General features: G+C 40.8%; 1 pseudogene; it reads right to left on the bottom strand.

Moving 5' to 3' along the window:
- Positions 1–6,557: 6,557 nt before the first annotated feature.
- On the bottom strand, positions 6,558–20,572 carry LOC116810084 (heat shock protein HSP 90-beta-like; annotated as a pseudogene).
- Between the last annotated feature and the right edge of the window lie 1,834 nt (positions 20,573–22,406).

Raw genomic sequence — 22,406 nt, 5'->3', positions numbered from 1 at the left:
TACTAGAAAATTTAAAATTACATAAGCAGCTTGCGGTGTATTTCTATTAGAGAGCACTGGTCTAGAAAGTCCGATAATTGAGGTTTTAAGAAATCTAACAGCGTTTTAAAATTTCAACGATATGTTGTCCATGAACACTAATTCCTGAGGCGTTTCCATTGTTCAAGAAATGTTCAAGGAATGAAAACCCTACATTCGAATAGTCTTCCAAGTCCAGAGCCCTCATGGGGGAACATCTTTGTTCTCTAAGAGTGAGTTTAATTTCCTAAAGTCTTTGCTCATTTATTCAACAAACATCTATTGAGCACTTACTATGTGTCTGATGCAGCTAGATGGTGATGCATGTAGAGGGGAAAATGAAAATCTCCTCATCTCAAGAAGTTTATTGCACTGGGGATATAGATACAGGAATAAATATCCACAAGAATTATCCAAGTAGGAGGATGTACAAAGAATGAGGAATGTCCATCCACTTGGAGTCACACCTGATGAATGAAATAGATGATTGATGAATGAAATAGATGATCGAATTAATGTTCAAAGGAAGGTATGAGTGACTTTACAGGAATGACACTGACTGTCTTTCACAGCTTCTAAACAAGATGGACCAAAATTGTGAGAAATGGCAGCTCCAGTGTTCGAATAAGTGTGTCATTTAGCCTGCTAAGGTGCTCACTTGGAAAGGGACAATGCTTATTTTAGCTTTTAAGTATTCCCATATTTGTACAAATAAAACCCTACACCTTTGTTCTGCTCCAGTGCCTCCAGCTCAGCCCAGTGTTCCCATGAACCAGCTCTGCTGGCTCTGGGTGAATGGGAGGGATGACCAGGGATGGAACCTTAGGAGACAGCTGTCAGGGATTAGGACATCTTGTACAAGATGCTTAGTGGACTGGAAGGGGAACTAGCAACATCTGCCTCTGTACTTTCGTATTCTCTTAGAGAAATGTGGGAATAATATCCAAGGGTCCTCTCAAAAAACCAAACACCACATGTTCTCACTGATAGGCGGGAATTGAACAATGAGAACACATGGACACAGGAAGGGGAACATCACACACCGGGGACTGTTGTGGGGTAGGGGGAGGGGAGAGGGATAGCATTAGGAGATATACCTAATGCTAAATGACGAGTTAATGGGTGCAGCACACCAACATGGCACATGTATACATATGTAACAAACCTGCACGTTGTGCACATGTACCCTAAAACTTAAAGTATAATTGAAAAAACAAAAAAACAAAAAAACCATGAACTTGCACTGTGAAAAAAGAAAAAATCAAGGGTCCTCTAATCTAGGCCATGGCAACCTGTCCTATTGGACAGTTAGGAAATTTCTCTTATCCCAATACTCAGTGTATGAAATTCATTCTACATAGACTCCTACTGTGTGCTTCATAATCAGTTCCATTTAAATTAAAATGTTTTGAAAGAGGAATTACTTTGGTGATTAGGACAGACTAGGGAATGCCTCTGCTAATTTTTATTCCGGTATAAGACACACCTATAACCGAGGGCACTGACCGAATGGGTAAGAGAAAGCATAAGCAAGCTTCATGGCCTGGAATTACAGACTTGTCTGGCTGATGTGTGGTCACACAAACATTTTCTCATACTAGTAAACGTCGACATCACCCAGAGGGTGCCTGGTCAACTCCAGTGCAAATTATTAACCACATTAAAGAAAACAGCCCTGGAGAGGTATCGCTCAACCATTTTAACTTCAAAAGATGTCATGAGAAGAGCCACAAATTATTATTGCTGACAATTTGTACAATTTGTCCCTGGTGAAATGTGTGTGTCCCTACATTGCACCATTTTACATAACAATATGAAATATTAAAAGGGAAAAACGTTTTGTAATAAACAGCAGTTTTGCTGATTGCGGCTGATTATGTTAAGCAGCTTGTACTGTGGGTGTCAGAGGAGACTTAATAGCTCCTATAACTAATCTCTACAACTGACCTCTCCCCTCGGCTGATGAAGCCTATTCAAAAATCTGCTGCCCTTTGCTCATTTTCAGATCTTATATTTCTGAACTGTTTGGATCGTGCATATATTTGCTAAAGTTGTTGTGTACAGGATTTGTGTGTGTGTGTGTGTGTGTGTGTGTGTGTTTAAAAAAATATACAATCCATGAAGAAAGATTCCTGCCAGGGCTGTCTTATGCATTATTAAAAAAAAGGAACAAACTACACAAACAGTAAAAACAACGCATATTTACAACGTTCATATCAGATACCGTGTCATTAATTATAGCTTAAGACCGTTCCTGTATTGAAAGAAAGTGTGCGAAGAAATATAGGGCCAATATTTTTTACTCCGACTTTAAAATAAAGGGTAAAGGATGTCTTTCTGGGGAAGAGCATCATCTGGGCCATTTCATCAGCCTCGATGGCTGGTACTTAGAAGCAAAGTGCTATTCAATCATGAAGCAATTTCATTTTTCTGATAAAAGTTTTTGATTTAAATGGAATTTCATAGAGAACATTTCAGAGTATAGAGAAATCCTCCATCAGTAAGTGCAGATAAACATGTAAGTGCATATGTGTAAGTGTCTATAATTAACAGTTTGCTCTTCCTCTGTTCCCCAAATCCAAAGATGTTTACAAAGCCACAGGGGAAATGTGGAGGTTGGTAAGAGCAGCGCTTTAAAGAGCAGAGATGTCAGTCCTCCCCACACTATTCAAATGCAGCCATCCTGGGGAAATAAAACCAAATAAAGACAAAAGAGGGAGGGAAAAAATCAACAATTCAAAAAGTAAAGTGTATGCATCTGACTTGCTAGAGAAAGGGGTAGACTCAGTACAACAAGGTCACAAAAAGGTGCAGCCTTCGATGAGACAAATACTGGCTGAAGCCGGCTGATAAATATTTCCTGTAGGATTTGAAGCAGGTTGCCACCAGCAAAACAAAAATCCCTAGGGGGCAGTACATAATTAACAATTTGAAGATGTGGCCGCGTGTCATTGTCTCAAAAGGAGCCAGGGAATCCTGCCCCCAAAAGCACAACCGGAGTTCCCCTATTAATCTTACTATTTCCCTATAAACGAACATCAGTGTTTCCCCAGAGGCTCAGAAGACGCCTTTGCTCTGGGCTGGCAAATGTCTCCTGGCTCATGGTGTCATTTTCCTGTGATTTTATATCAGCACCACCAAACCTGTTCCTCTAGTCTGAGCAAAATCACACAGCATGTTTAGGAAAGCAAACAAGTATTTTTTTTCTATTATCAAAGACATGACTACCATCGGGACTGAGAGAAGAAAGCTATTTACACAGGGTGCCTGAACGAGTGTTTAAAGACTTTTAGAACAGTGACTCTCTGAAAACAACTGACCTTTAATTAAATTGCACCCACACACCAGAACAAAAACTCGGGAAAGATTAACAGAAGTCATAGTGAAGTTTTGGCATGGTTTAAATATTTCTTCAGTTTATTTCAAGACAGGTTGGAGTTTGGAAGGAGGAAGAGGTTAATCGCCAGAGGGAAAGGATAGAACAAGGAAGTACTGAACTTAATCTTGGGGTGGTTCTGGCATTCACTTAAGAGAAGTCAGCAATATTTCCCAAGGGGTAGATCCAGGACAATGCCAATTTCGAGTTTGTTTTGCTGCTAAACCTTGGAAGCAGTGTGGACTACCACTCAGAGCAACAAATTTGGAAAAAGGAGACCTGGGCCACATTCTCACCTGTGACTGAAAGTGGGTGCTCCTTGGGAAGTTTCTCAGATTCTCTGTGTCTTGGTTCCTTCAATTGCAAACTGAGTTCAGATCACTTGCCACCTGCCTACCTAATCAGAATGTTGTGAGGGTTAATGAGATCGCACTTGCAAGGTGATTGCCTCATCATATAACTCCAAAGCATTATTATTCATCATAAAGACACAGCTGCAATACTGTATATTGTTACATACCAGACGCCATGCTTCTAATTTTAGCAACCTAGAAATGAGAGTGTCTTAGAATTATACAGTGGGAGGGGCCTGGCGATATTACCTGCCTCAAGCTCTGTTCTGGGTCAGGTGGTTGTCTAACCAACCAAAGATGGCTGCCTGTTTAGTCTCACTTTATGTCTAGAGAAGGAAACTCTTCAGCTCACCTTTCAGAGGAAATTCCAGTGTTATCATTCTGATGGTCAAGAGTTATTGCTTAAGTCTGAATTCTCCCTTCTGTTTTAATTAAAATAATCTTTTTCATTTATTAATATGTATGTGGGTCTCCTTCATGTGGTGATCTTGAGGGGCAGAAGCCATGTCCTATGCATTTTTATATTCTTTAAGTCACTTCCTGGTAAGGCAGTACATAGTAAACACTCAAGAAATACACTTTGGATTGAATTCAGTTGTTTGTAACTATGTGGGCAGAAAGAAAAACACTGATAGCACATTTCATGCTAAGAGCATGGTTCCTGCAGTCCTAGCCCCCTGGAGGCTCAGGCTGGAGGATGACATAAATACAGTTCTGGGCTAACAGGCGGTGTGGCTACGGTGTATGTGCCCACATTTGGAAAGGAAGTTGCACTTCAACTTTCTTTTCTCTAAGACTTTCAAAAAGCCCTATAGTTTGTGCTGTGGCCTGAGTGTTTGTGTCACCTCAAAATTGATATGTTAGAATGCTAATCCCCAAGGTGATGGTAGTAGCAGGTGGGGCCTTTGGGAGGTAATTAGGTCATGACATTGGAGCCTCTATGAATGGAATTAGTGCCCTTATAAGAAGACATGAGAGAACTTGCTTCCACTCTCTCTCTCTGCGTTCTGCACATATGAGGATGGCACGAGAAGACAGCCATCTGCAAACCAGCAACCAGGCCCTCACCAAACACCAGATCTTCTGGAGCCTTGATTTTGGACTTCCCAGTCTCCAGACTGTGAGAAATAATTTCTACTGTTTATAAGCCATCTGGTTTATGGTATTTTGTTACAGTAGTCCAAACAGACTGAGACAGTTTACCCACTAGTGTTTTATGCTCTTTGATACAGTGACTAATGAATGCTTCAATCAAATTTTCCTGGTTTTCAATGCTGTCTGGTCTATAATTACTATATTAATTCAACCCTACCTCCCATTCTCCCCTTTTTTAAAAACTTTTATTTTAGGTTCAGGGGTATATGTGCAGGCTTGTTATATAAGTAAGTTGTGTGTCACAGGGGATTGGTGTATAGATTATTTTATCATCCAGGTAATAAGCGTAGTATCTGATAGGTAGTTTTTCAATCTTTACCCTCCTCCCACCCTCCCACCCTCAAGTAGCCCCAGTGTCTGCTATCTTCTTCTTTGTGTGCATATGTCCTCAATGTTTAGCTACCACTTATTAGTGAGAACATGTGGTATTTGGTTTTCTGTTCCTGTGTTAGTTTGCTTAGGATAATGGCCTCCAGCTCCATCCATGTTGCTGCAAAGGACATGACTTTGTTCTTTCTAACGGCTGTGTAGTATTCCATGTTGTATACGTACCACATTTTCTTTATCCTGTCTACCACTGATAGGCATTCAGGTTGATTCCATGTCTTTGTTATTGTGAATAGGGCTGCAATAAACATTCATATGCCTGTGTCTTTATGGTAGAATGATTTATATTCCTTTGGGTTTATACCAACTAATGGGATTGCTGGGTAGAATGGTAGTTCTGTTTTTAAGCTCTTTGAGAAATCTCCCAAATGCTTTCCATAATGCCAGTGCCCATTTTTTTAAAAGATGGGTATAACATTTGTTCACTTTTTGACTGAAAAGGAACTTCTGTCCTTCATAGTTTAAAAGAAAAATTCCACAAGCTCGTGTTCTACCCGCATGCTATTAGGGCTGGCTCCCTTACATGCAACTGGCTTTCACAGATTCTCTGTAAGCTTTTGGCCCCTGCTCTAGTATGGCTTTAACTTTTCCTATACAACTGAATGTTGATTGTTTTACAGTTCACGTCTGATATTTTTCTGGAGAGACTTGTAGACACATGATAACCTCACTTTTATTGTCCTCTGGAGCATTCCTTCCTGTCGTGGAAATTGGCTTAGGCCTCCCCCTCCACCAGTGCTGGGTCCAGGTCTTGCTCTGCTGCTGCTGAAGCAGCTTCTGTAACACTTGTACCCCAAGAGGCAAGAGGCCCAAGGAGATGGGCAAAGGCATTGGGGCTCAGAATATTAAGGTCTGGGTTTGAAGGATGTTTTTGTTTGTTTTGGTACCTTCTGCATTCCTTGCCAGTTCCACCCTCCTTTCAGCAGTAGTACTCTTCATTCCCATTATACACTCTTCTATTTCTTTATAAACATCTTGAGTACCCTGGCTTAATTTCCTCCATTTTATACATTTCCATTTGCCCTTCAGCTCTCCATGAAGCCCTAAGATGACTCAGCTTGTTTCCCGACTAATTGGCTTCCAAACTGCTAGAGTTTTTTTATTAATTTGCAAAACTACCCTTTTGAATGGCAGTGCTGGATTACTTGGTGTGATGGCAAACTTTATGTGTCAACCTAGCTAGGCCATGCTACCCATATATTAGATTGGCCAAACACCAGTCTACATGTTGGCATGAAGACATTTTGCAGATGTGATTAACATTTAAATCAGTAGACTAGATTTTTACAGACTGCCTCATGGAATTTCTTGTATTTCTCCTTGTCTTCTGCCAGCTCAGAGAATAGCTGAAGGCGCTTCTCAACAATGTTTGTTTGAATGACTTTTAAGATTTTGCTCTGCTTAAGCATTTATCGAGAGATGTTAAGAAACAGATACTGAGAGTCAACCAAACCATGAATAAAGTTAAGAAACTCTTGTGTCAACTCATCACAGCTGTCCGTGATAAACATACGATGGACAGCTTGATGTTGGTCTTTTTCTTCTTGTTCTCAAAGAGGTCAAAGGGAGCCTGCTGAGGGATGAGTGGCAATGCTCTAAATTCCAACTGACCTTCGACAGAGAAATGCTTGACTGCCAAGTAGTCTTCCCAGTTATTGGTGAGACTCTTGTAAAATTCTCCATATTCCTCCTGGGTGACATTATGAGGGTTTCTGGTCCAAATGAATTTGGCCTTGTTTTGCTCTTCCTGATCAATGTATTTCTCTTTAATTTTCTGGTCTTCTTTTTCTTACCCTTACTGCTGTTATCTGAGCCTATATCTTCAATCTTGAGCCTTTCCTCAGCATCTTTATTTTCCTCTTCTTTCTCACCTTTCTCTTCTTTTGCCTCATTGTCACCGGTTTCCTTCTCTCATTCCTTCCTCCAAATAAAGAGTGATGGGATAGCTTATGAACTATGAGTACTTCTTCACTACTTCTTTGACTTGTCTCTCTTCTAAGTACTCTATCTGGTCTTCCTTAAGGTGGAGGATCACTTTGGTATCCCTGCCAGCGGGCTCACCATGGTCAGCACATATGGTGGAGGAAGACTCTCAGGCATACTGTTCATCAGCATTGTGATGTGTGATCACGGTCACTTTCTGTACCATCAGGTAGGCTAAAAACCAAACTGCTCAATCTTGGAGACTTGGCAATGGTTCCAAAATTATTTATGAGGTCATCCTTGGTCATGGCAATGCCTGTGTCCACCGAAGTCAGGGTGCATTCCTGAGAGTTGAAGATGATGTCAATTTTCATCTCTTTACTGCTGTTCAACTCAGAAGAGTCTGTCAGGCTCTCAGCAAATTCTGTTTAATGTGTTAAATCTATTAGAGATCAACTCCTGAAGAAAAATTTTCTGGTTGGAATAGAAGGTATTGATGTTGAGATACATGAATTCGGCAACTTCTGCCTGAAAAGCAAAAGTCTCCACCTCCTCCTTTCCATGGTACACTCCTCAGGCATCTTGAAAGGAAAGGGCCACAAGTACTAGAGAGCAGAGTGGGCTGGGACTGTCCAACTTGCACATGACATCAAGCCTGAGCAAGGATAATTGTTAATTCCCAAGCCATAAGGTTCCAGATCTTTGACTGACCTCATCATGGATCAGCCTGTTATGCCTACAAGCTGAGCCATGGGATCTTGCAGCAGAGTCCCCCAGTGTCCACCCCTTCCCTGGGGCTAAGGCTTCAACATGCCTGAGTTTTGCTTGAAAACTTGAGGCTGATGAATACTACTAGACCGACCATCCCTGATGTTCTCAGTCACTATCTGGATGCCTTCCTAAGACAGGAGGGGAGGGAGGAGGTGCTTGATGGGGCACTCTGCATGCTTGGCTCAGGAGTCTGAGCTCTATTCTACGAGATGTTTAGGTATCATTGAGGGTTTTCATCACAGTATCATCATCTTTGGCTTTTATAATTACTGTGATCCCAAGTGAAGGTCTACAAATACCTTGTTCATACATTCCTTGCATTCTCATTGCAATATTTCAATAAGGAATAAGATTGTTAGCTATTTTCCTTTTTTACAAACGGTCACTATCTAACAAGAATTTAACTTAGAATGACCAAATCTGAGTCAGAGGCTGCTATGAGTTACTTCCTTATTTCTTGGAGCAGAGTCCTGTGAACATGTCCTCAGCCTGTTGGCAGGGGCACGGCCAGAGGGCTGGGGCATGGGGAGAGAGACACACGTCCTGATGCTGGTTGACAAGGGCTCGGAAAAGCTTGTCTCTGGAAGTTCAAGGTCTGCAAGTGGGAAAAAAGAATGCCTACAAGAAATACAATTGCCTTCACTCATAAACCTTCATTCTTGGGAAACCCGTCAGAGTTCTGAAAACAACCTCATCCTGGTTCAGCAAACCTCATTTTCTCTATAACAGAGAAAGAGGAAACAAATTTGCTCATCACCTCTCCCTTCTTTTCCATTCTAAGGTAGCCTGGACAGGAAAGCTTTTCTTCCATGGCCTGAAGATTCTGATGGCACAGCACTAGAGGAACCACAAGTTCCTAAATTCCAGACTCCCTTGCCAAAGCTTCTCCATCCACTTCTGGCATCAGTGCCAAAGGGGCATGGGACAAGTGGGGATCCATCTAAAATTGGTCCAACGGTTTTAATAATATTAATGTTGTGTAATATGAATAACAACAAGAATAATAGTAACTAGTTAGAGAGTGCTTTCTCAGAACCAGGCATGGTGCTGGCACTAAGCTTTTGACTTGCATTATTCCATCAGGGATATATTATTATTTCCATTTTCCAGATGAAAAAACTGAAGCTCAGAAAGGTTAACAACTGTTCAAGGATCCACACCTAGTACATGGTTAGTATATGGTTGGAGAGATGGTTCTTATGCCTATTGAAAAGCACTGTGGTCTCCAGCAGAAGCTATGGCTGCCAAAGGATGAAAGTCGCTGGAGTGAACCCAGAGGATGAAGCAGTTGGCTCCTATGCGCCAGGTCTAGTTAGGTATCTTCCAGAACAGCAGTGGCTCTAGACACTCAGTATCTCCAAAGTCACCTCAGAGTGGGCCTAAACTTCCTGAGCCTGAGGTATCCTTGACCTCATCTCAGGGTTTCCTGGGCCATAGGCTGCTTCTGAAATTCAGTTCTTGCAACTGCTACCCCAGTTCACCTTAGTGATGCTCATCAGACATAGCATTCCCAACACATCCTCTTCACTCTCGCAATGTAAGTCCAGGGCTGTTTAGGGATGGGGAGCATGGAAGAGGTCGTAAGGAACTGCTTCTTAATCCTCTTGTCCTTCTTTACGTTCGATCTCTCTCCACATCTTTAACTGTGATCCAATGAGATGTCTAGATAGCCTGGTGTCCACAACCCTAGACCTCTAGGAGAAAATGGTTTGCTCTGAATGGCTAGGACAGGAACCATTCATAATTGCAGGTCAAATCAATGCACGGCTAGTGAAGGCACACTCCTCTGGCACATTCCTGCGCAATATGTATTTCTGTGAAAAGAAGAGGTGGGAAGATGTACAATTAGGTGAAGTCTGCTCCCACGCCCTTTTAGTATTACTGTTTCAGTGACACCAGTGGGGAGAATGTGACAACAATTAATTTCAGAACAAAAGCAGGCAGTGCTGTCTTGCCAGGGCTTTAGACATAGAGTCCCTGCCCGGAGTTACTGGCAAAAAGGAACAGTAGGATCTGAGATGTCCGGCCATAGAGATCTAAGGAAAACCAGAGGTTTACCCAGGAACCAAATGATTCGTCACAGGGACATTGTCCATTTGCTCAGCTTCCTGCTTCTGTCCCTTATCCCTAAACAGCCCTAGACTTACTTTGCCAGAGTGAAGAGGGTGGGTTGGGAACGCTATGTCTGATGAGCATTGCTAAGGTGAACTGGGGTAGCAGTTGCAAGGACTGAGTTTCAGAAGCAGTCTATGGTCTAGGAAACCCTGAGAGGAGGTCAAGGATACCGCGGGGCTTAGGAAGTTTAGGCCCACTCTGGGGAGTGCTGCAGGTGCTAATGGAGGTTATCAGTGCAAGGATCAAAAGGGAGATGCCATGAAAAGGAAATGCATGCAGGGCATCTGAGGACAGAGCGCGCTTCTCTGTTCTTTAGCTCTTTGCATTTCAGATCTAGTGTCTTCCTTTGCAGCCTTTCAGAGCTCTGTAGCCTGGCAGGTGTGCTAGGCCTCCTGTCTAGGCCAAGAGGTTGCTGAATTCATGCTTCATTTCCTGCTGCAGGTAAGATTATTGTGAGAGAGGGTCTTTTTGTCTTTTTGGTCATTAGCTTTAAAATCCAAGCAAATCGTAATATTTATTAGGTCTTTAGATTATGTTGGCTTTGGAAAAAGCCCATTTCAAAGTGGGTATTTGAGTAGAATTATCCTTTCTGCCTATGTGCTATGAAAATTTTCTACTTTCAGAACCTGTGTTTAGAACTCAGTGTGAAAAACTAGTCAACACACATACCACACAGCACTCCGTGAGTTTTCCAACAGAATAATAAATGGCCCAGAGCTAAGTTGAAAGCAGTGTGTGCTATGAAACAAGGGAAGTTAGAAATCACCATTTGATTCAAAGTTTGAAGTCACAGTATGATTTGGTTACAGGTGGCACCAGCTATTGTGATGTTAGCATGGTTGAGAAATTACCTTAGCATTCCTACCCAGTTTCATAATAATGCAACCTTTCTTTTGGGCCACCTGGAAGACTTCCAGCAAAAATGTAGCCCTTGTCAATTCCTAGGAGCACAATTGTTCTCATAAAGAGATTAAAATTCAGCCAATAAAACATCTAGAGAAAATAAATCAAGTAAAATCGTTCTTTTTATTCATTTTTAAATGTTTGATTCAAAATCAGGGTTTTTGGAAATGTGGTTTGCAGACCTCCTGCATCAGAATCACCTTGTGAATCTTCTGGGCTTCACCACAGTTGGGAATCTGAATCCCCCTTGAGAGTCTGGAGAGTGATAGGTAATAGATGGCTCAGGTGATCCGGGGACATCTTCAAGTTTGAGAACCGCCCCTAGAGTGGTTGATCACTTCACAGCCCAAACATTCATGCCTCACAAAACTTGCCAGTGGGCTCATGCTTTCTTCCTGTCCTGAAATTTATAGAGTTAGAGTCATTAATCTCAGTTAATTCAATTCATCAAGCATTTATTGAGGAATATCTGTGTGCTGTCAAGGATACAAGAATAGGTAGGGCCCAGTTCTTGTCCTTACTAATCTTATAATCTAAGAAGAAGAATCAGACAAATGCAGCAATAAACACAATCCCAGGCAGAAAATGATGGGCCCTTTCAGAAGAGAGATCTCTGCCAAGTACCAGAAGTTCAGAGAAAGGGGTTGCACTCTGCAGAGAAGACTAGGAAAGTTGTGGTTTTTGAGACAGGCCTTCAATGATGGGTAGAATTTCACAAGCGGTTACGTGAAGAAAGAATGATGAGAGAACAGGTATGGAACCACAGATTAGAAAATTTCAGCTAGTTCAGGACTATCTCATGACTGCCTGGAATGCTGGGTAGGGTCTTTTTTTTATTGGGATATAATTCATTTATAAAACTCATCCTTTTAAAGTGTACAATTCAGTAATTTTAGTGTGTTCACAGACTGTGCAACCTTCTACACTAATTCAGAACATTTTTATGATTCCTAAAACAAATCCAGCCCTACTGGCAATCATTCCCCATTCTCCCCTCCCCCAGGTCCTGGTAACCACTAATCTACTTTCTCACTACATGGATTGGGCAGATGATTTGTACATAATTAAATAGGGAGTAGGGAACTACTAATGATTGTAATTGAGGTAAAATTTACATACAGTTAAATGCACAGATCTTAAGGGTAGAATTCAATGAGTTTTGACAATGTATACACTCATCTTACTGATTCTCCAAAATAAAGAACATTTTCTTCACCCTAGAAAGTTCTCTTGTGGGCCCTTCTAGCCAATTCATGCTCCATAGGCAATCATTATCCTGATTTTTGTCATCATAAATTAGTTTTGTTTTTTCTCAAACTTTATATAAATGGAAGCACACAGTATATACTCTTTTGTGTCTGGCTTCTGTTTCTCAGAATAATATTTGGAGATTCATTCATGTTCTGTATGTCAGTGGTTCATTCTTTTTGGTTGCTAAATAGTATGAATGTGCCACATTTTCTCTCTATTTCTGTTGATGGACATTTGAGTTGTTTCCAGTTTATGAACACTTGTGAGCCAAGCAGCTGTAAACTTTCTCATGCATGTCTCTTTGTGGATATATGCTTTCCTTTGGGGGTAGGAGTAAATACGTAGGAATGGAATTGTTGGTCTGCAATCTACTGCTTTTGTTTTGTTTTTTGGCGAGAATGTGATCCACTAGGACTGAACTTTGAGAAAATGAATGCAACAGCAGTATACAGTGAAAATTAGGAGTGGAAGTTAGGAAAATCAAGAGTAATGATGTCTTTTGTGATTGGGAGTCAGCTTATATGGAACTTGGAAAATGAGTGGATATGAGCAGGCAGTGGAAACAGAAGTTTCAAAAACAGCTATTTATTTGGTCTCTACTCTCCAAGGGATTCTTAGGTTCCAGGCAGTCTGGCTGTTGGCATGATAGAGTCATTCCTATTGGTGAGAAAGATAAATATTCGGGTTTTGGACAACAAGATGGATCACTGTCCCCAAAAGACCATTTCCCAGCACTTCCCCAAGTGCCTGGCACAGAGTGTTAGTGGAATGAATGAACTACTGACAGTCATTTGATACTGAGGAAGAACGAAAGGGCATCAGGGAGAATGGGTGGGCTGAGGCGGCAGCTCATACACCAGAAATTAGCCCACTTACGGGACTGGTTGATTAGATTAGTTACTTGTGTAATGAGGTGGAGAATTTTATTCATCAGAAATTCTCCTCCATAATTGCTCCCAAGAAAATCAGTCGGAGTGTGCCTTGTGGTTCTCCCTCCCTCCCCCAGCCCTTCCCCAGGGAATCTTTTGGAGCTCTTGAGACATGTTTATTCTAAAAGTGTGTTTATGGACACCACAGAGCACAAGAAGGGTGCTGAATTCAAATTTAAGAAATATGGAGTGGGTTTTTTTCATTACTATGCTGACTATGAACAACTTTAATAATGTATTTCTCAGTTTTCTTATCTGTAGAATGGGAATAATCATAATAATACCTGTTTCATTTCTCATAAACAAATAGATTTAAAATCAGAAGAAATTTTAAATGCTAAAGTGTTTTGAAAAAGGTAGGCTCCCCATCTCTTTCCAAATAATGAAACAACCTACAACCTTTTCAGCTTGTCTTTCAAGGTTTTCTTTGCCCAGTGGTCCAAACTGCCTTCTAGTTTATTCTCTCACCATTCTCTCCACTGACAACTGGCTGGACGTTAGCTGTGGCCAGACATGTCTCGGTGCTCACCCACAGCCATGCTCCATCATAGCCTCTGCTCCATCATAGCCTCTGCCTGGACCCATGAAATCCTTCCCAAGCTCTGTCATTCACATTAACTCTTTCACAGCGTCTCTCCTTACGATACCTTCCTCTTCTGCTTTGGCACCTAGATTATAGCAGAAGTCACCTGTCTCTGAGGTTAAAATAAAATTGACTCAAACCAATCCCACAGGAAGGGCAACACACCCTCTCTCCATTTCTCCACATTCTGGGGAACTACAGACTCATGGGCACTTAGGCTCCAAGTTACTGCTCTCTCTAAAACTGTAAACTCTCTGTGTCTCACCTTCTGTGGCTCCTTCTTCTCTCAGCAGATATGGGAGTCACCCCACCTACCTTTTTTTGTAATTCCTACCACACAAACCACTCAGAGGAGGAGACATTTCTGTATAAAGTTTACTAACAAGTTGGAGCAGTGAAGGGAGGTTTCCAGTACTGCACTACAACATGGATGCATAATATTAAATCTTATTCATCCTTCATCTTAAAAGTTCTTTGGCTGCCCTGTTACAAGAATATCTCATGGCCATTCTTCCCCATGGCCAGAGCCTCTGCCTTCTGGCCTGTCCCCACTCCCCATCTTTCTTCCTCCTTCCCTCTCTTCTTTGCTTTCCGTTTCTTAACCCCAAATTCTCCAGCTCGTTCTTTGTTTCATCATCTCCTTAGAGATGTCAGTTTTAGGGTCTCACCTTCACTCCTGGAAGGGTTTGTCAAGGCTTTTGGCAGTCTTTTTTCCTAAAGAAAAATGGTTCCTTCTTTAAAATGTATTTGCTAGCTTTTAAAATATTTTTTTTCCAGTTACATTGATTGATGTTATTTATGATTATGTCTTACAGCCCCTTCTGTTGTATGCTTCCCTCAGGGCAGGTTTATCTGTGATTCGTCTCAGAGTTTAAACCCAATGCCTTGTATGTAGTACAGCCTCAGTGTTAAATGAATGAATAAAAAGCTGGTATTTTCTATATAACCCCAGAAAAAGCAAAGTGGAAGAAACAGAAGCACCAGTTTTCCATGTTAGGACACTAATATGATTCAATCACTACTGGAAGAGATCAATACGGGGTCCAGAGGGCTGCTCCTGAACTCACCCTGACCCTAATGAGCGGGTGAATGCTGGGGCCAAGGTCGATGCAGGCTTTGTGCTGTGCCTGTTCCCCGGGAAATGAGTTTGCAGCACCAATTCTTTTCAGAGAGGCTGCTGACCTTCAGTTGAATGGTATCAATTTATGATCATTATCAATGAGAACTAGAACTCTTCCTGTGACCCGCAGGATTTGTCCTCCCCATCCCACATATAACTCTTCAGATCAGATTTCCTTCAGTGAAATCAGAATTGTCACTAGGAGGACAAATTCAAGGCAGAATTACAAAAACCAGCTGATTGGAAGCCTGAAACATGAATTTTATTATGAATGCTCTGCCATTCATCTGGCTAAAAAATGACAAAGAGAAGACTCCGGCTTGGGCACCAATGAAAGAGGCTATTGAACAAGGAAAATGCTCTTGAAATTGTCATTGAACACAGCGGTTCTTTAGATCCTGAAATTAAACATAGCACTAATATTTGTGGGGCTTTATAGTTCCCTAGGGAATTCAAAAGGTGCATGATCTCACTAAATCCTCACAATAAGCCCATAAAGATCATTGCCACTACCATTCCACAGATGAGAGAACCAAGACCCACAGAGGCCAATTTTCCCAATATTTAGGAACATACCTAGGAAATGGCAGAGCTGAAATTGGAAGCTTGTCTTCTGACTTCAATTTTTATTTATTCTTCCATCACATCATGCTACCTTGCCTGTAGCATAACTGTAGAACCTTGTCCATACATTGCATGTTCATAGTTCTGGGACATAAGAGTCTATAATGTATAAAATCATTGGCTTAAGTGAGTGATGCAACGGGCTTAGTTACCAGTAATAAAGTTACGTGCTTTAAAGTAATGGTTTGAGTCAATAAATAATTTTGCTATTCTGTACATCAGTTTTGACTCATTACTTGGAGTGAGCAAACCTGGAGTGTATAACACCTGATTGAAGAGATGCACACAGGGTTTTAGAAAGCTGGAAAAGAAAAAAGTGGGATGTACTTTCTCTCCCAGCTCCAGGCACTTCTTCCCTACTTCACCAGGCTGGAATGGTCAGCATGGCATGACGGGTAAGATCCTATGTTTTGGAGTCTAACTGGCATGGGTGTCCTGCCTCTTCCATCCACTTTGCACAAGTTACTTATCCTCTCTAAGCTTCAGTTTCCTTTTCCTCATCTGAAGAATGGAAACACATCTGTTAGGATTCTTTGATTGCAAGCAACAGAAAGAGATTCACTTTTGCCAAAAAGGGTAATGTATTGGAATAATCTTAGTTCTCTCCCAGAAACAAAGGAAAAGGCCTCACAAAGAATGGAAACTAGGCAACTCCATGGATTGAGATGACAGAAGAAATATATTCTCCTCAGCATTCTGACACCAGAATGACTCTACCCTAACCATTTGTCATCCTGGGTTCTCCCAGGGTAAGCTTGATTGGCCTACCTTGAGTCATGTGTCTCCAGTTTGGTAGGTAGGAGGGGTAGGGGATTTTGACTGACAGTCTCCAGAACCACAGGGACTGGGGCAGAGGCAACTACTTAAAGAAAAATTGGAGTGCTGCTTTGAAAAAAGAGGAAGACAAAAACAAAAAAACAAATAAAAAACCCCTCAGAGACTTAAATGGGTATTTTAAAAAATAGGACTTCATAGGACGTTTTTAGGATTAAAGATGTAATAAATTTAAAGTGCTTAGCACAATGTCTCACACACAGTAGGTGCTTGATAAATATTTAGCAATAAATAGTTGTTGTCAGATTGGAACAGAAGTGAGCTGAGAAGGAATATGAATAATGAAGGAGAAAATAAATAAAGAAAAGGATTCAACAGGTGGCTTGGCAGGGCAAAGAACAGACCTCCTCCTTCCACTGATACCATGACCACCCCTAAAATACCATGAAATCTGTAGTGAATGCTTTTAATTATTTGAACATTCTATTTTGTATAAAGAATGCCAAGAATGCTAACTGCACAGACACCAATAAATGGTCACAACCAAAGGCTGTTTCTCCTACTAAACTGAATAACAGATACATAGATACACCTGTATAGAAATAAATGGCAATAAAGATGAAGTATAAATGATTCATTTTCAGAAAATTCAGTTTTAACCATCTAAGGAGAGGAAAGGATATTTTATAATTATTATGATGAAATCATTTAAAAATTACAGTAAAATAGTTTTCACTTATTCTTGTGCAACTTGAGTGAAACATATTGGCAATTAACAATTATATTGTGATATTTCTGCATACCACACTAACTGCAATGAACATTAGTATTTATATGTTACCTACACTCTTACTGACCAGGCCAGATTTGGTCCCTCGATCCTCATTTCTCAATTCCTAGAGACATAAATGGGAGTTGCAAGTGAGTATCTGAAGACACATTTTCAACTGCTGTAGTTTGTCATTCTTACAGTTTATATCCCGAAAGCTTCATAACCGTGGCAAATCAGCACTCACTCTGGGAATGGTCTTAAACAAGTTGGAAGCCATAAACCTATGGACAGTGCCAAATGTATCTGAACAATCACTCACCTTAATGGTGAAAACGTGGCTCCATTATTTCTAAAATCACAAAGTATTTAAATTGTGATTTTGAACAAAACAATGGTACCTATGTATCTATCAAATCAAATGGACACAGCTTCAGATGTTTACACTGGGACTACTTTGTGTGATACTAGGGAATACAGGTCTGTTTTGGTTCTCACGTGTGTATGTAAATCTTGACATTTCTTTCGAATCTTAAAACAGAATAGACTTAATGCATCTCAGTTATAAGCCTTTTGCCTCAAAGTGCCCTGTCCTCTACTAAGAGAACCTGCCTTTTGGGGATTAGGTAATGCCTACAAAATTTGAAACAACTCAAACTTCAGAAATGTATTTTGCATCCTTGCTTACTTCATTTACAGGAATAACAGGCTAGGAACTTTACAAATCTCTATATATTTTTTTTAACAATCCTTGAATGTTCTCAATGAGTGGAGAACTTCTTTTTTTTTATTTTTAAGAGGCCGAGCGCTGTGGCTCATGCCTGTAATCTCAGCACTTTGGGGGAGGCCAAGGAGGGCGGACCGCTTGAGGCCAGGTGTTCAAGACCACCCTGGCCAATATGGTGAAACCTCATCTCTACTAAAAATACAAAAATCAGCCAGGCGTGATGGCAGGCGCCTGTAATCCCAACTACTCGGGAGGCTGAGGCAGGAGAATTGCTTGAACCCGGGAAGCAGAGGTTGCAGTGAGCCAAGATCCAGCCTGGGTGACAGAGAAAGGCTCTGATGAAAAAAAAAAAAAGAAAGAAAGAAAAAGAGTAAGTGTTGTTAACTTGAAATGCTTTTTATAATTGATATTACATAATATCTCTCTAAATTAGTAAATTGCATTATTATAGTTAGGGAAAGGCAGGACTGCAATATGTAGTTTTAGAGAACTAAAAACAGGAAAAATATGTTTACTTGTTATTTAAGTTTGAACGTGTGTCTTGGTGCTTATCTTATATTTATAAAGTGCTGAGGATTTAAAAAACTCATTCATTGATTTTTAATGAATTTGCAATTGAGTATTTTTGTTGGGGTCCACAACATACTTGCTGTGTGGGACACATACATGTGCCACCTAGTATCCTCAGAGAGAATAAAGTTCCCACAGTATTGAGCCCATTGCACTGCTCCAGCCAAGCTCTTAAAATTCTGGTCAGCATCTCCTAATCAGATACAGAAAAGTATCAAGGTGTCTTGGCAAAGTGGCAGCAAATTAGTGGCTTATAGATAAATACATACTTGTCATTACCTGCAAGTAATAATATATGGGGTAAACAAACAGTACATCAAACTGTTTAAACCATTAATTAATTATTTGAGATTTTGCATGTCCAATCTCATCTTTGAAATCAACCTTTTTCCCTCTTGTCTATGGAGAATAAATGTATAGAATATCTAAAAATAGATACATAAAATTTTATCTTTTTTTTTTTTTTTTTTACTTTAAGTTCTGGGATACATGTGCAGAACGTGCAGGTTTGTTACATAGTTATACATGTACTATGGTGGTTTGCTGCACCCATCAACCCATCATCTAGGTTTTAAGCCCTGCATGCATTAGGTATTTGTCCTAATGCTCTCCTTCCCCTTGCCCCCCACCCCCCGACAGGCTCCAGTGTGTGATGTTCCCCTCCCCATGTCCATGTGTTCTCATTGTTCAACTTCCACTTATGAGTGAGAACAAATTTTATGTCTTTTTAAAAAAAGAAAGTATCTGAGGAGCTAAAGTATCTCCTCTGAAGAATCACGGTCGTATTCTTAATGGAGCCTGCCTCCTTACATTTTTCGACATTTAACATTTTCGATGCCAATGTCACAGTACCAAATGGCCCAATTGATAGGAAGTAAACATGCTCCCTTTATCTTCTGCAGTTTTAACATTTGATGTCATCTTTAGCAAAAGGTAGCACTGAGTATGTGCTCCATTGTACTACTGTTACGTGGTGATTGCTTATTCTAAGAAAAATTTATAGTAGAATAATATAAAAGAGAAGCAGAGTGAGAGAGGAGAGCTTAAAAATTCAAACTGTTGTTTCCCAGACTTGAGTCATGCTCAGATGGGTACGAAATAATTTTTAGAAACGATCATCAAAATGAAAACATAAAATTTTTAAATTCTTCTACAATTGCCAGATCCCATAGACTTTACTTTGATAACTACTTATTAAAACTATTCCAAGTGGGTAAATTGAACCCTATCATTATCTTTATTTTTCAACCTAGAAAGAAACATCACAAGAATTTCTAGGTAACCCATTCGAAAGTTAAAATATTCTTACAATTTGAAATTGTTTCCTAATTCTCATATTGCAATTTCTCTCCTTTTGATATGTGTTTGGTGGCTGTTTATGGTTTTCACTTTCTAGTTAGTAAACTATTTATATATTCTAAGATAATAATTACGTTTCTTCAGGCTTGCCTATTCCAGGTAATAGTGTCAGATCCCATCATCTTATTTAGGCTTCTATTCTTCTAAAAAACCATTTCTCTTCCTTTCATTGAGAATCTCTTCCTAGTTTCTACTTCCCACCTTCCAAGTTGAAGAGCCCTATACTAGAAGCAAGGTCTGCAGAGCAGGCAACCATCCAGGCTACTGTAATGCAGCCCTAGTGTTCTTTGCATGATCTTTATTGTGATTCTTTTAATGGCAGAAAAGTGATCCCACCAAATATTTGTGTGAAGAATCAATAAAGCTACATGAAAACAATCACTTTCTTTGTAGGTGTAAGGTTGTCCACATAGTTGTGGGATGGTTCCTGGAGCCGTGGGTAAACCAAGTAAGTAGGGCACTGTAGGGCCGGGCACCCAGAGCCCTGTCTCGTGCATTCTGTGCTATCCCATTTTTATTTTTCATTTGTGTAACTGACGTTTCCTGAGCAGCTTACTGCCATGGTCTAGTTATGAGAAGATGTGTCACAGACGTTAAAGATTGCTTGATTCACAAAAACCTGCATGTTTTGCCTTCTTTTCTGGTATAGTTAATGACTGACAGGACAGAAAACTTTATATAATGAGGCAGCATTACTGCCTAGGAAACGTCCATCTCTTTCTGACTCATTGTGTAACGTTTTCCTGACATTTAAAAATGTCATTTCCTGTGCTCCCCTATCTTCTTCAGCTGTGCGTCAGCCCACCCTGCCTGTCCTCATCATGTCTGCTAATGGGCCCATGCGCCTCTGCCCCATGGGCCGCATCGCTGCCCCATGGCAAGCATACATTTTTACACACTGTGAGGCCTGTCAGTTATGCTCTTCAATATCATGGGTCTCTCTGCAATTCTTTAGCAGTCTGGACCAGCCACTGGCTTTTGCCCCACCTCCCGCAGTAAGGTGAGCACTCCGGACAGAGGACATATTCCTGGCTCAGCTACCTAGCAGAACTTTTAACCCTTCAAATCAGCATGACTTCAACTTTGTCGCATTCTGCATTTTCAAAACTGATTTCAGATCCATGCCAGTGCCCCTAACAGCCAAATTAAACATTTCGTTTCTGACGTTCCTATGTTATTCTCCTCCGATGTATAGTCATTAGCATTGCTTGGTTATGCTCCATGTTCAAAGCACTGTGTGTGTGTGATCAAAACAAGTTTCAACACACGTAACATAGTATGGTCTCTGCAGTTAAGTGTCAATCCGAAGTTTCCTTGGAAAAATACCCAACTTTGAAAGATCTGTGTTAAACAGTTGACTTTGCTGTTAGAGTATCTGAGTTCAGATTGTGGCTCCACCGCTGACTAGTTCTGTAGCTTTTGCCAAATTTCTTAGGTACCTTCTCTGTCAGCCAGGTGCAATGAGTACCTACCCTCAGGCTATCAGGAGGATTACATGAGCTAATCATGCAAAGCTCTTAGAGTAACATTTGTCACTGAGTAAGCACTCAGTGATGCGGGTTATTACCAGACAGTATTTTTCTATCTACCTCATGAAATGTTGATTTCTGCATCAGAGGAGTGGCCTATACAGGCTTATGTAGAAAAAGATATTTTTTCACCAGGGAAACAGTCTTGAAAAATGCACATTTTCTGGTGGTTTCACTGGTGAGCCTGTTGCTTGCTTGGAGCTGCCCTGTATTCACGGCCCTGAAGGCTGACTTCCAGCTCACCCTGCATCTGAATGAACAGGACAGCTGTCCAGAAGTAAAGTCTGTATCAGATTCCCCTGCCAATACAGTTTTTCAAAACATAGGACAGTGGTTTTTAAAATACATGGCAAGTTTTCCTTCTCACTCTGGGCAGGGTTTCTTCTTTAAACTGAGCATTTCTATATCAACAGCATGCTTTGCAGCTGCCATTTCTGACTCCCTATGGATCCACATCCCATCCAGGCATAAAACCAGTGGGCCAATTTCTGGCCTGGGAGGGCTGTTCTAGTGGGTGAGGGAACTGTTCTTTTAAGGGCGGCTGCCACTTGAGAGTGCAAGTTCATTGTTGGCAGCCCCAGCTGTCCTTCATTAGGGTAATGACTGCAGACTAAGGGGAAGGCTCCCTGCCAAAGGTGACTCAGTGGAGAGTCAGATGCCGCTCTCAGAGAATGCAGCTTCACAAAGGGCTGCTTAACCTGGACCCTGGCTTTCACAAGCCCAGGAGGGGAATTTTAGTTTCAAGTACTGTGATTGTTTTCACAGGCCCATAAAAGGGATCTTTGTCAGAGCCTAATCATTATCATAACATTTGAGTGGCCACATAATTCCATTCCGTTCTACAAATAACCAATGGTGTCAGTTATGTACAGGACATGGAGCTGGGTCTTCAGGGAATTCAGAGAAACAAGACATGGTTCAAGCCCTCTAGTAGCTTACAATTTAGTAAGGAAGCTAAGACAAGTATAATCACCAATTATCCAAACAAGTGTTCATTGGTTTTCTCTTACGTGCCTGGAAATCGGCCAGACAAGGAAAAGCAGGTGCATAAAGCCAAGTCTCTGCCCTGGAAGAATGAAAGTAAAATAGGTACCATGGTGATTTCTTTTATCATTTAAGAGTTTTTATTTTGAAATAATTTTAAACTTAGAGAAAAAAGTAGAAGAGTAC

The sequence above is a fragment of the Hylobates moloch genome, unplaced genomic scaffold (assembly GCF_009828535.3).
Source record: "Hylobates moloch isolate HMO894 unplaced genomic scaffold, HMol_V3 SCAFFOLD_1, whole genome shotgun sequence".
Taxonomy (NCBI): domain Eukaryota; kingdom Metazoa; phylum Chordata; class Mammalia; order Primates; family Hylobatidae; genus Hylobates; species Hylobates moloch.
The sequence above is the reverse complement of the archived record's forward strand: the minus strand, read 5'-3'. Positions and strand labels throughout refer to the sequence as shown.